Source organism: Lissotriton vulgaris, unplaced genomic scaffold (assembly GCF_964263255.1).
Source record: "Lissotriton vulgaris unplaced genomic scaffold, aLisVul1.2 SCAFFOLD_1043, whole genome shotgun sequence".
Lineage (NCBI taxonomy): Eukaryota > Metazoa > Chordata > Amphibia > Caudata > Salamandridae > Lissotriton > Lissotriton vulgaris.
In genome coordinates this window covers 127535-140567 of record NW_028252006.1, presented here as the reverse complement: position 1 = coordinate 140567, position 13033 = coordinate 127535, and the positions used below count along the sequence as shown (strand labels likewise).

The 13033-nt window shown below is 48.4% G+C and overlaps 1 protein-coding gene across 1 annotated transcript in view; it reads right to left on the bottom strand.

The window, feature by feature from the left end:
• Window positions 1-13033, bottom strand: part of LOC147662694 (uncharacterized) — a gene marked incomplete at its 3' end in the record, with an annotated part of 662849 nt that overhangs the window by 645337 nt on the left and 4479 nt on the right. The window lies entirely within an intron of this gene.

The window sequence follows — 13033 nt, the reverse complement described above, 5'->3', positions numbered from 1 at the left end:
CACTTTCTGACACAAAACCATCTCTCCAGGAGCACATCCATTGTCGCAATCCTGAAATCCTAAAAATAGGCAGGCACCCAGACTGCCCCAGACCCACTCACCCAGTTTCATGCCCATCCATAGCAGTACCCTTAATATCTTTCTATACGGTTGGCTGTTTGGGACTGCCCCCAGTTTTCCACTCATAGCTGACTGTCTCTCCCTTTCTGGCGATGCCACATTCAATGCCCCGTTCTGCATTCGAGTCAGTTTGAAAATTGACATAGCAATGATTTTTGGTTGGTTCAAATGTGAAAGAAACATATCCCTACATACATTTGTCCTAGAGCATTTGCTACATCTTTCCCTAATGTCAGGGTGTCCTCATATTATTTGATGAGAAGTAGACTAAGGATTTGTGTTTGTAGAGGGAAACATTGAGGGAAAAGTTTTTCCTAATTTCTTCTTAAGCCTGGTTTCTATATTAATTTCATAGTTCAGAAGAGGCTGCTCTATGGAATCCATACCCCACAAGCCACTTTTTCAATGTCTTTCAAATGTAAATCCGATATATCACTGGTGTAAATTGTGAAAATATATCAACAGGCTTTATTTGTTGTATATGAAATATTGCACATTGATGAATTCATTTGTATTAAAAACACAGTGCAAGGAAGGACAAGAAGATGAAGTAAGCTTTACCTGATCTGTGACTGTTGGGGTTGAAGGTTCAGTTGCTTTGGATTCAGGCTTTAAGTCTTTGGTACTGGTGACATATCGTTCTTTCTGTAATTTCGGTGTATTGATTTTCTCAGTGACTGAGGGATATTTCTAAATTAAACATAAAAAACAATTTCACATATGCAGTCAAAATAATGTCTACTAAATTGCACTATAACCAAAATGAACATATATCAATTCTCCCACTGGATGGGAACAATATTTACTCAAATTTCAATTAACAGAACAAATAGATCACAGATTAAAATGAATCAATATTGCATAAAGGTGCTTTGCCGTATAACACAACCAATGATTGTGAAGGAGCACTAAATTGATCTGCCATTCCTTAAGGGAACTGGTTCACAAAGTTGTTACGAGCATTAGTCAGACTTAGAAAGAGATCATATTTTAAACCCTTCACCAAAAATGCAGAGATTCACAAATTAATGAGTTGTGTATTTTTGATGCATATGTATCATAAGTGCATATGCTCAGAAAGTGTGTGCAGCAGAGTGGGGACAGTATAAACAGAATTTCAAAAGATATGAGGCAAAATACATATGAAATAGAGGAAGATGCAGTCAATACTTTGCTATTATTTACAAACATGAGCATTCTCTTTCCCACAACTACCTTTAGAGCTAAACTCACACCTTATGGAACAACTTGTAAATGGTGCAGTAATTATGGGAAAGTGCTGACAGCGCCCCATCTTCAAAGAGCACAAAAGCGAAATGGCAAATTGTTAGTGAGACTATTCTTCCCCATGAAAACAATGTAATAGATATGTGAAAAGTCTCCAATTTTCCATTTGTTCCTGGAAACAGACAAGCTACATTGGATTATACAGATTATTTGGTCTGCTTTGTCTCAAGGCACTGACATTAGATGTACAGAGGCCATCACAACAGTGCTCTTAGCAAACAGATTTTCCTGGAGATTAAGGAACACACTCTGGGGGCGTGGCTAGCTGAGCTGCGAGATGGCCGCTCAGTGAGCGAGCTCCGCCGGCTACAAGCATTTATCCTGCCAGTATCCTGAACCTGGAACTTGCGGAGTCCCGATACCTCGGGGTCCGATAGCGGACGCCTACAGGATCCCTGCACGGAAGTTTGGGGCGTGCAGCTACTGCGGCTGAATAACTAGATCGAGTTGAGGATCCGGCGGCCCGATAGCCAGCGCGGCCCCTGGGCGGAAGTGCCGGGCCCTGGGTGCTGCGATATACCACAGCCCGCGGCTTGACGGGCCTCTGGGGGTCCAGCGGCCGAAGACGCGGAATTTTGCTGGTGGCGACGCGGAAGCTGCAAACGACCCTAGCGACATCCCTGCAGAGCCCCTGGACCAGCTCTGGTTATTGCAGGCGAGCGGAGCACGGAGAGCAGCTGAATCCCCTGATCGGTCGGGAACGCGGAGGCAAAACCCGCCAGTGCTGCGAAGTTGGTGCATCGGGATCGGAGCTGGTTGTACCCGATCGGAAACGGACTAGAGGCCATTACCGGCACCAGCGCGCTAGAGCTCCGGCAGGTAGCGGTAAGTGTGGTGGGGGACCCGCTGACACCCCCCTGCCCACACCACTTGGCATGTGAGGTGCTGCCAGTAGATGCCGAGCCTTCACATTACATAAGCTGCTGTACCACCCGGGACCTGGAGCCCTGCCATAGAATACTAGCCCCTTCTCCTGCTACCTTGCTGGTCACCGCGCCATGCCGCTTCAGCGTCCTATGTAGTGGACCCGCCATTTTGTGATTGGCAATAGGGCCAAACTTGCGCGTTGCCTACACGAACGCTGTGCACAACACTGCTGCAGCCTGAAAACGCTGATTGCTTATCAGGAGCTCCCGGGGCATATCTGTGTGACGCTACCACCCCACTGATCGACATACATACAACCTGCGGAGGACAACTGAGTCGCCAGACTGCCTCCGGGCTACCTACTGCAGTGCTTTCACCGTCCAGATGGGGAAGAACGAGGCCCGTCAGCCCAAAATCAGCTTTGATAATAAGCGCCCCCCGAAAACCACGGCTACGGAGGCAGGGGGTGAAATGGCGGCGTCGCAAGGGGCACCTGCGGATATAGACTTTGGAGCACTCATCATGGAGGTGAGATCTAGCCTTAAGAGTATAGACACCAAACTGGACGCCATGTCTGCGCAACTTGAGTCTGTGAAAACTAAAGTTGACGTACATGAAACTCGACTGGACCGCCTGGAGAACAGACAAACCGAATGCTGTGAATTTCAACAGCAGGCCAAGCAGCACATCACATCTCTGGAACGAGAACTAGACGCTCTGCGAGCCAAGTCAGATGATTTGGAAGCGCGTTCCCGTCGGTCCAATATACGCATCACGGGGATCCCGGAGACGACAAACATAGAGAATATGGAGATCTACGTAACAGATCTACTGCATGAACTTTTCGATCCGCACCTGTCCTCAGTATTCACGGTCGAAAGAGCACACAGATCACTGGGGAAGAAACCGCCACCAGGGGCTCCACCTCGTCCCATCCTCGCTAAGCTGATGAACTACCAAGACAGGGACTTGATACTACGATTGGCGAGGGAAAAGGGCAAAATTGTTCATAAAGGGGACAACATCTCCTTCTACCCAGACTTTACCCCCCTGGTGCAAGCGGCCCGTAAAGAATTCCTACCGGCAAAGAAACTGTTGCTGCAGGCTGGGGTGCCGTACTCCCTACTGTACCCGGCAAAATTGAAAGTCCTCCATGAAAACTCAACGCACTTTTTCACTGATGCGAAATCGGCCCTCAAATTCGCCAAACACATCGGCGGAGCGGGGGCCAGAAGGAAGTCGCCCAGACACGAAGACACTGCGGACCAGCTAAGTGACAATGACTGAATGATCTGCTGTTGTAATGTTTGAGTTATTGTGGGTTTGCTTCCCCATTTTTTCCGCAGATACACTAAATCTCCTTAAGTTCATTGTTGATACACCTCACCTGGAGGGGGTGGAGCTCAAACATGACACGACCCCGGACGCCGGGCTGGGATTCCTGGGGCCCTAATGCCTACAAGAATATTAGCCGTGGTACACTCTGAGACCCTGAGGTGGGAGGGCCGCTAAGTCCATGGCCCTTATACCTAATTGTAGCCACCCCGCTCAAACGGGGTTGTACGCTGAGCGCACCACGCCCCATGGGGTGCCTCCCGTTGTTTTCAATGTTGGTTTTACGTCACGCTTTGCGTGCCTTATTTCAGGGTATATCACGACCTAATTGGGAGGTTGCTGAGGGTGGTGGGGATTGGGGGGAGTTTATTGAATTGTTCTTTTTTGTTCAGACACGGTGTAATGTGACTTTAACTGAGGTTTTCCTCTTGTGCGCTGGATTGGTGGCAACGAGGTGTGTAGAGCACTGCGACACTGGGAGGCGGGGTGGGATGGGGACTGGCCTGCTTCTACAGCACTTCAACCATGGGGGGGATTAAGCTGTGGACCTGGAACATTAGAGGCCTTGGAGACTACAAGAAAGCCCGACTGATGCATGGCACACTCGCCAGGCATAACGTGGACATTTGCTACTTGCAGGAGACTCACATCAACGCTACTCCCTCACCCCGATTGAAAAATTCTAGGTGGTCGGATGTGTATTCGGCCATTTACTCGAATTATGCCAGGGGAGTAGCTATACTTGTGCGCAGGGGGCTGGATTGGCGGGAGCATGCACACAGGATAGATGTGGATGGTAGATACGTGATCTTGCATGGCTCTCTACAGGGGCGACCGTTAGTGCTGGCTGCAATATATGGTCCGAACACCGATGACCCCGACTTCTTTAGAGAGATGTGGGCTCAGATTGCACTACTTGACTGCCCATCGGTTGTGATAGGGGGTGATTTTAATGTGGTGTTGGAGGATGACATGGACAGGAGAGGTGTGAGTAGGCCGACGCATGCCAGAGCGCGACAAGCGGTCCTTGATGTGATGGGTGAGGGATTGCTGGTTGATGTGTGGAGAGTTAGACATCCGAATGCGAAAGTAGGAACCTGCTACACATGTCACAAAGCCGCTTGGTCCAGATTGGACTTTTGGTTGGTTTCCCCTGATGTTGCGACATGGGTAACGCAAGTTGAAATACAAGCTAGATCACTATCAGACCACGCCCCCTGTAGTCTTGAGCTGCGCCTCCCTGACACTATCAACAGGGCATTCACATGGCGACTCCCCCCACACGCGCTTACTGACCCAGTCTTTGTGGAGGAGATAAGGGGTGATATCATTACATACTTTGCTGAAAATGCGGGATCCGTTAAATCAGAAGCAATTGAATGGGACGCCTTTAAGGCGGTGATCAGAGGCCAGTGCATAGCGAGACAAGCGGGAGTACTGAGAACAATCCGAGACACGCTAGCCACCCTAGAGGGAGAACTGAGAGGCCTAGATGCAACCTTTAGTCTTGACCCGACGTTAGAAACCGCTGGTGCCATTAAAGCAAAACTGCTTGCCTTTCACGAGGAGGCGGAGCGGGAGGTACGATTTCTGGGGAGGCGGGCAGAAGCCCGCAGATACGGAGAAGGGGATAGGCCCAGCAGAACACTTGCCAGGTTGATAGCTCCCCGCACGCAATCACACCACATTCACACTGTCCGCGACAAGGACGGCTCTTTGGCCGTTGGCCAGGAAGCTGTACTACGAGCATTCACTGACTTCTATGCGTCCCTGTACACCTCCAAACAGCCCACTGTCCCGGCCTCCTTAGACAGTTTTCTGGATTCTATAGCCCTAGTTTGGTTTAATACCAACCACAGGCAATACATGGATCTACCTGTTACCGTCCAAGACATTGTCCAGGTGATCAAAAGCATGCCGGCTAACAAGGCCCCCGGGCCTGACGGCCTAACAACGTCCTTTTACAAAGCTTACGCAGATGAGCTGGCGCCGAAGTTACACTCAGTGTTCGTGGAGGCCCTTGAACTGAATGCGCTACCAGAGTCCATGCGCGAAGCCCTCATAATTACACTCTTAAAGCCTGATAAAGATGAGATGCTCCTGGACTCCTATAGACCTCTATCCCTGATCAATGTGGATGCCAAAATTTATGCCAAAATAATTGCGGACAAATTACAACCGATGCTGCCGATCATTGCGCTACCCGATCAGTCCGGATTCATCCCGGGGAGGGCCACATCGCACAATCTCCGAACCATATTTTCGATACTTCATTACTTGCATCCGTCTGTGCAGGCAGCAGTGGTGTTCTTGGACGCCACCAAAGCGTTCGACTCTTTGGAATGGCCGTATTTATTTAAAATTTTGAGCAGAATGGGGTTCAGTAGTAATTTCATAACCCTGATAAAACTATTATACACTGGACCCAGAGCTAGGGTGAGCGTAAACGGACTTGTCTCTGAACCCTTTGATATCGCCAGAGGGACCAGACAGGGGTGCCCACTATCCCCCCTCCTGTTTGCCATTGCAATGGAGCCGCTTGCGGCTAGGATACGCCAACACCACACTGCGAGAGGCATCGGGTTTAGTTCCCGGAGCTTATTAATCTCACTATATGCCGATGATGTGACTCTGTACATCACTAACCCCAAAGATAACATGAACCCGTTGCTCCGTGAATTCGTCAGGTTTGAAGGTCTGGCGGGAGTGTCCATAAACTGGTCTAAGTCTGTGGCCTTTCCTCTGACGGATGAGACTGGTGGGCCGGCTCCTGACTACCCTCTGCGTTGGGAGACTGAAGCTGTTAAATACTTGGGGATATGGGTCAGTCGAGATGTGCAGGAGCTGTGGTCACTGAACTTTGGGAGAGCGGTGGATTGGCTGGAAGGGAAGATCGAGGTCTGGAACAAACTGCCCTTATCCCTGGTTGCCCGAATAGCATTGGCAAAAATGGTGGTCCTCCCTAAATTCCTGTATCTATTCGTGAATATTCCGCTGCCCATGACATCGCATTTTCACGAGCACGTTCGCTCTCTGTTGTTGAAACTGGTTTGGGCCGGAGGACAGGCGCGGGTCTCCTGGGACCTGCTCACACTCCCGCTGCGGCAGGGAGGGCTTGGGGCTCCAGACCTGAGGCTGTACTCTCTCTGCGCACAGGCACAATTTTTGCATTTTTGGGCCTTCCCCACTCCCTACCAACCCCATGTGGCAGTGGAGCTGGCTTCTGTTGCCCCGCTGCCTCTGCGAGTAGCACTGTACGGGAAAGTCTCTCGCCCTTCAGGAGAGGTAGACACTGTGGAAATGGTGCGCTGGGCGTGGCGTGAACTACAAAAGAGAGCAGGCCTCTCCCTACTTTACGCACCTGCCATCCCCCTCCGGGGGAACCCGATGTTGCCCTGCTTAACTACAAGAGGCGACGTTCTTACACTTCGCGGGCAGAGACTCCATACCTTCGCCGATTTATATCCAGACGGCACCTTTGTCGAGCTGCGTGCGGGTACCGATGAACAACCTGAGTCCTTTGCGGATGCGCTGCTTTACCACTCCCTTAGGGAGTCCTGCAAGAAGATGGGGACCCAATTCCCGGAAGAGCCGCAACCCCTGGAAGCCCTCCAGAACCTGCTTTCGAGGCCTTCTCCCAAAAAGCTAGTATCGAGACTGTACAATAGCATGCAAGAGCAGGCTCCAGTCACGGTGGCCACAGCCAAGACGGTTTGGGCTGCTGATTTGGGAGACCCGTTCACCGACGACATGTGGGAATTCTGCTGTAAACAATTGACGGCGTTGTCTCCAAACTACAGACTACGCCTCATACATTTCAAATTCTTGCACAGATACTATCGCACACCGGTACTACTGCACCGCATGGGCATCCGTGCAGATGCGTCATGCTGGAAGTGCGGGAGGGAGGATGCGACCTTCTTGCACGTGGCGTGGAGCTGCCCCAATCTGAACGACTACTGGACGGCGGTGTTCGCAGCTATCAACCAGATCTTACACAGGACTGACGCACCTTCACCACTTCTAGGCTTGCTGGGCTATGTGAAGGACACTGAACCTTGTGACCGGAAATTGCATGCACTCCTCCTTTTATATGCTAAACGCCAGGTTTCACTACATTGGGGCAGGAAAGCACTTCCATTGTTTACAGACTGGCTTGGGGACATCACTTATGGGCATGCACAACTAACACACTACTGGGAGACTATGCCCACTGCCTCTAGACCGAATGACATTTGGGAACCATTTCTACACTGGACAAGGGAACGTGAGTGTTCGGTTGCCTCTGGTGAGTCGCCTGATGTGGGTGTTTCGGATGATATGGGATGAATCTTCTGCACGTGAGATTGACCTAATGCGGCTCTGCTGTTCTGCTCCTGCGATGGCCCGCCTTGGTTGTGGCGAACACTAAACCGGTGGTCCCTGTTGACTTAGCACATGCTATGTGTCCTCTGCTGTCTGCCCACCCTGAGACTACGGGGCCCGGCGTATTGCCCTGCTGCTCCGATGTTCTCTTCCCCCCCCCACTGTTCCCCCCCCTCCGCCTTCACTGCGGTGGCTTGCTGCCTGCCACACCTCCACCTTTGCCACAGTTCCCAATCCATAGATACTTGCCAAGCGTAGGCACACGCAGCCCCATATAGATGTGGGACACTGCGTGGCTGATTCTCTGTAATTGCACCGATGTTAGGTTGTTTACGTTTCCTTTTTGTTTGTTGGGGACGGTTGGGCGAAAACAGTGCTGTTGGAAATACCCGATTCATATGCTGTTCCGGGAACTGGAGTCTGCTGGTCGCCCCGATACAGCCATGTTATCCCATGCCTTAACTACCTGTCCTCTGCACTGATAAAAGTAAGACCATTTTCCGGGCAAAGATTGCGTTGCTCACAATCAACTCATTACTGTAATGTATTTCTTTCTGAGGACTCGGAGTTCCGCAGAGTTATGTTTCACCTGACAACTTTAATGCACTTGATGTTGACTATACTCCATGGCGGCCTGCCTCCGGGTTGTTGGCGTGACGCAGTGTAATCTTGTGACTCTTATTACACAATAAATGTCTTACACAAAAAAAAAAAAAAAAAAAAAAAAAAAGGAACACACTCTAAAGGCGGTGGCATCGCAGCGGCTATTAAAACCAGCTATTCATGCACCTGGAAGGCCATGGATATTGCGGGATGCAAAAGTGCCTACTTCTCGGTCTCTGTTAATCCGCATTTCACCTTCTCTGGCCTACTCATTTACCGGCCCCCGGGTCCCGATGCTGCCTTTAGGGCCGCTCTTCCCGACGTAGCTAGTTCTCTGGCCCTCAAAACTGCCAATTTCAGCATAATTGGGGATCTTAATCTCCATTTTGATTCCCCTTGTCCTTCGGCGGCCAGTAGTACTCGTGCCGATCTGGAGGGTCTCCAACTATTTCAATTAGTTGAACATAATACTCATGTTGGTGGTCACATTTTAGACCCTTTCTTTACTACCCTTGCATCGGTCAAAGTCCTGTCTCCAAGGCCTATGGCCTGGAGAGACCACCATCCTATTGAATGTCATCTCTCGCTTAATGGTTCTCCTTCAGTTGCCCCTACTTCTACCATTCTTAGACACCCCTGGCAAAAACTGAAACTGAGTGATTTTCATCAGCTTCTGGGCGCTGCTCCCTTGGGCCCTTTTACTGACGTTGAGTCAGGGCACGATCTTTACTGTAACTGGCTGACTAAAGCGTTGAACAAGCTAATCCCTGCTACTCAGAGTAAACAGCGGCGCATACATTCTAGTCCGTGGTATGATGACTCTCTTCGGCTCTTAAAAAAATCCTGCAAACAAGCCGAAAGAGCCTGGCGTAAGTCATACGAACCTGAAAGAAAAACTCTGTACCTCGTCACCATTAAGAAGTACTATAGAGCTATCTGTAGGGCCCGGGCCACTTATTTTTCTCGTGAGTTCAGTGCCAGTACCAACCCCGCTAAACTCATCTTTAAGGCACTCAAAGAGCTCACTACCTGCAGAACATCTGCCGCTGAGATTTGCTCTTCCTCCCATTGTGAGGACTTAGCTGCTTTCTTTATTAGTAAGGTGGAAGGTATATATCGAGCCTTCCCCAGCTCTACAGGGTCTCAGCAGAATACGATAGTCACTTCAAAAACTACTGTTTCGCTATCGTATCTTCCAGAGCTCTCTACGGAGGACTTTAATAAACTTGTAGCAAGAGTGAAGTCGGGTTCTCCTAAAGACCCACTACAGCCCGCTCAATTTAGAGAATCTGCCTCCCTCTGTTTTCCCCCGCTTTGCAAGCTTATTAATCTCTCCCTGTCTTCAGTCTCTGTTCCTAGTGCCTGGAAACAGGCCCAGGTGATTCCCATTTTAAAAAAACCTGCTCTGGATCCTCAAAAATCTGAGAATTATCGTCCCATTTCTCTCCTCCCGTGGGCAGCTAAATTGACCGAGGCCCATGTTAATACCATCTTAGCTAATCATCTCCATTCTGCGAATATCTTAGATCCTTCGCAGAATGGCTTCAGGCCCGGTCATAGCACCGAGACTGCGCTCCTCTATATAGCTGAACATCTTCGCATGTTGGTTGATTCTGGTAACACGGCGGCACTGGTTCTTCTTGATCTCAGTGCCGCTTTCGACACTGTCTCCCATGACATTTTACTCCAACGTCTTGTAGAGGCCGGGGTGGACAATTTGGCACTGGAGTGGTTCCGATCTTTTCTATCTGATCGCACCTTCAGGGTCACCACCCCTCCTTTTGAATTTAAACCTCATGCGATCGCCCAGGGAGTCCCGCATGGATCGGCTCTTAGTCCCACTTTATTTAACCTTTATGTGCAGCCGCTAGCTGCTGTCGCCATGCGTGGGAACCTGTCCATGGTGTCCTACGCAGACGACACACAGCTGGCGGTCGCCATAAGTGGGGCTTCCGATCTTGAGGCTGCTAAGTTCCGTGAAGGACTTATATCTGTGGCTCGCTGGATGACTGACAACTTCCTGCAACTGAACGCCAAGAAAACCGAGGTGCTCATTGTTGGGAAACAAACCCATCTATGGGGCGATAATTGGTGGCCGCACGAGCTTGGTCCTACCCCTATCTCTGTCACTGAGGTAAAAAATCTAGGGGTGTGGTTCAATTCCCAACTGAGCTTCTCTACCCACACCAAAAAGGTTGCTGCTTCGTGCTTTGGGATTTTGCATCAGCTTCGATCCATCTTTAAATTCTTCGACGCTCCCACTAGACAACTCATTGTACAAGCCATGATTTTGTCTAAGTTAGATTATGCCAGCTCTCTTCTTCTTGGAGTTATTCAGGCTGAACTTTCCCGTCTCCAACGCGTCCAGAACGCTGCCGCCAGGGCTCTGGTCGGCTTACCCAAATTCTGTTCAGCCAGAAAAACCATTCACAAACTCCACTGGCTCCCGGTTGCTCAGAGAATAATGTTTAAATCTCTCTGTCTGTCGTTTAAAATCCTCAAACACTCGTCCCCTCAGATCCTGGAGCATCTTATTTCCCCTTACGTTCCAGCACGCTCTCTGAGGTCTTCTGGTCTCCACTTAGAAATAGTGCCACGTTTTAAGAGATCCAGGACTGGTGGCCGCTCTTTTAGAGTTCTTGCTGCCAAGCTATGGAATTCCCTTCCTGCCCACATACGTGCTATTGATGGGCTTTTTTCTTTCAGAAAGGCCGTTAAAACCTTCCTTTTTCCCCCAGCTCCTTAGTGCTGTTGTGTTTTGGTTCTGTTAGAGTACTTGTCCGGTTTTTCTGTTCTGTCAAGCGCCAGAACGCCCCTTTGCTGGGGCATCTGTGCGCTCAATAAATCCGGATAACATAACATAAATCTTTTTTTCAGAATATTGTTTTGTGGTAAAATAACACATAATTACATACTGACAAATCAAAATTGAAATTCTGCTTGATTGTAAAATTGTGATTCACTTTCAAATCAAAGGCACATGATGCATTAGACTATTTTAATTTCTGCATTTTTACTTGGTATTTTTTGAGCAGCTTGATTAAACTAGCATATTAAAAAGAGAACGAAAATCAGAGATCTAAGGCTCATTAAGTAGCCCCTTTTGAACTCTGATGGAACTCTGCCATAACAATACCTACATGAGATGGGTAAAAATAATCCTGTCAATACATCCTTCGAGAAAAATGTACTATGGGAAAATTATGTCTTGTCCTTCTCCTAATCTCAAGTTCATAGTATGAGCCTATGATCTAAGTTATTGTTTATGAAATTAAAAGTGTTCAAATTTATATGAGAAAGTACACTTACCAGCAGCGCTGCGGATAAAAACGACATATTTGCAAAATGATATATATATGATAAATTTATATGACCCTCCAGTACCACACGATGAGTTCTTTAACATGTAACAAATAATTTACAGTCCTTGGTTATATGGTATGCCTCCTTACTAATGACCTATTAGTAAATCAAATATGCTAATGAGAAGTAAGCCTATTTTACCATGTTTTAGGGAGTGAGCAGAAACACTTGACCACTAGTTAGCAGTGGCAAAGTGCACAGAGTCCTAAAGCCAAGTAAAGTGAGTTCAGCAAAATAAGAGGGGTGAAGGTAAAAAGTTTGACGGTCAACCTGCAGAGAGGACCAAGTCCAAGAAGGCAATATTCCATCATTGGGCTCTACAAAGCCTAAAATATGAAGTTTGAGGAAATACCTGCACTAGTGATGCAGGAGGGAATTGTGAAATTACTATAATCTTTATATTAGCTGGATGGACAACCAGAAAAGGTATTTTCAGATTGGTCCCAATCCAGTCATGGATTCACAGAGATACAAAGCCATGGAATGAGTTTCTAGTATTCGAGTTATCTACCTTTTTCCATTTTCTTTGAAGTCCTCTTTGTATTTTGTCTCTATGGCTTAGTTAATAAAGAAATTGCAGCTCTGTCAACACATCTGAGTGTCGGGATGTAGTGGGCATGAGTAAGGGTGAGTCCATGTCGGAGCATTGACAGGAGGATCAAATTTGCCTATAAAAGAGGGTCTTTTCAGGCTTAGTCACTTTCTGACACAAAACCATCTCTCCAGGAGCTCATCCATTGTCGCAATCCTGAAATCCTAAAAATAGGCAGGCACCCAGACTGCCCCAGACCCACTCACCCAGTTTCATGCCCATCCATAGCAGTACCCTTAATATATTTCTATACGGTTGGCTGTTTGGGACTGCCCCCAGTTTTCCACTCATAGTTGACTGTCTCTCCCTTTCTGGCGATGCCACATTCAATGCCCCGTTCTGCATTCGAGTCAGTTTGAAAATTGCCATAGCAATGATTTTTGGTTGGTTCAAATGTGAAAGAAACATATCCCTACAGACATTTGTCCTAGACCATTTGCTACATCTATCCCTAATGTCAGGGTGTCCTCATATTATTTGATGAGAAGTAGACTAAGGATT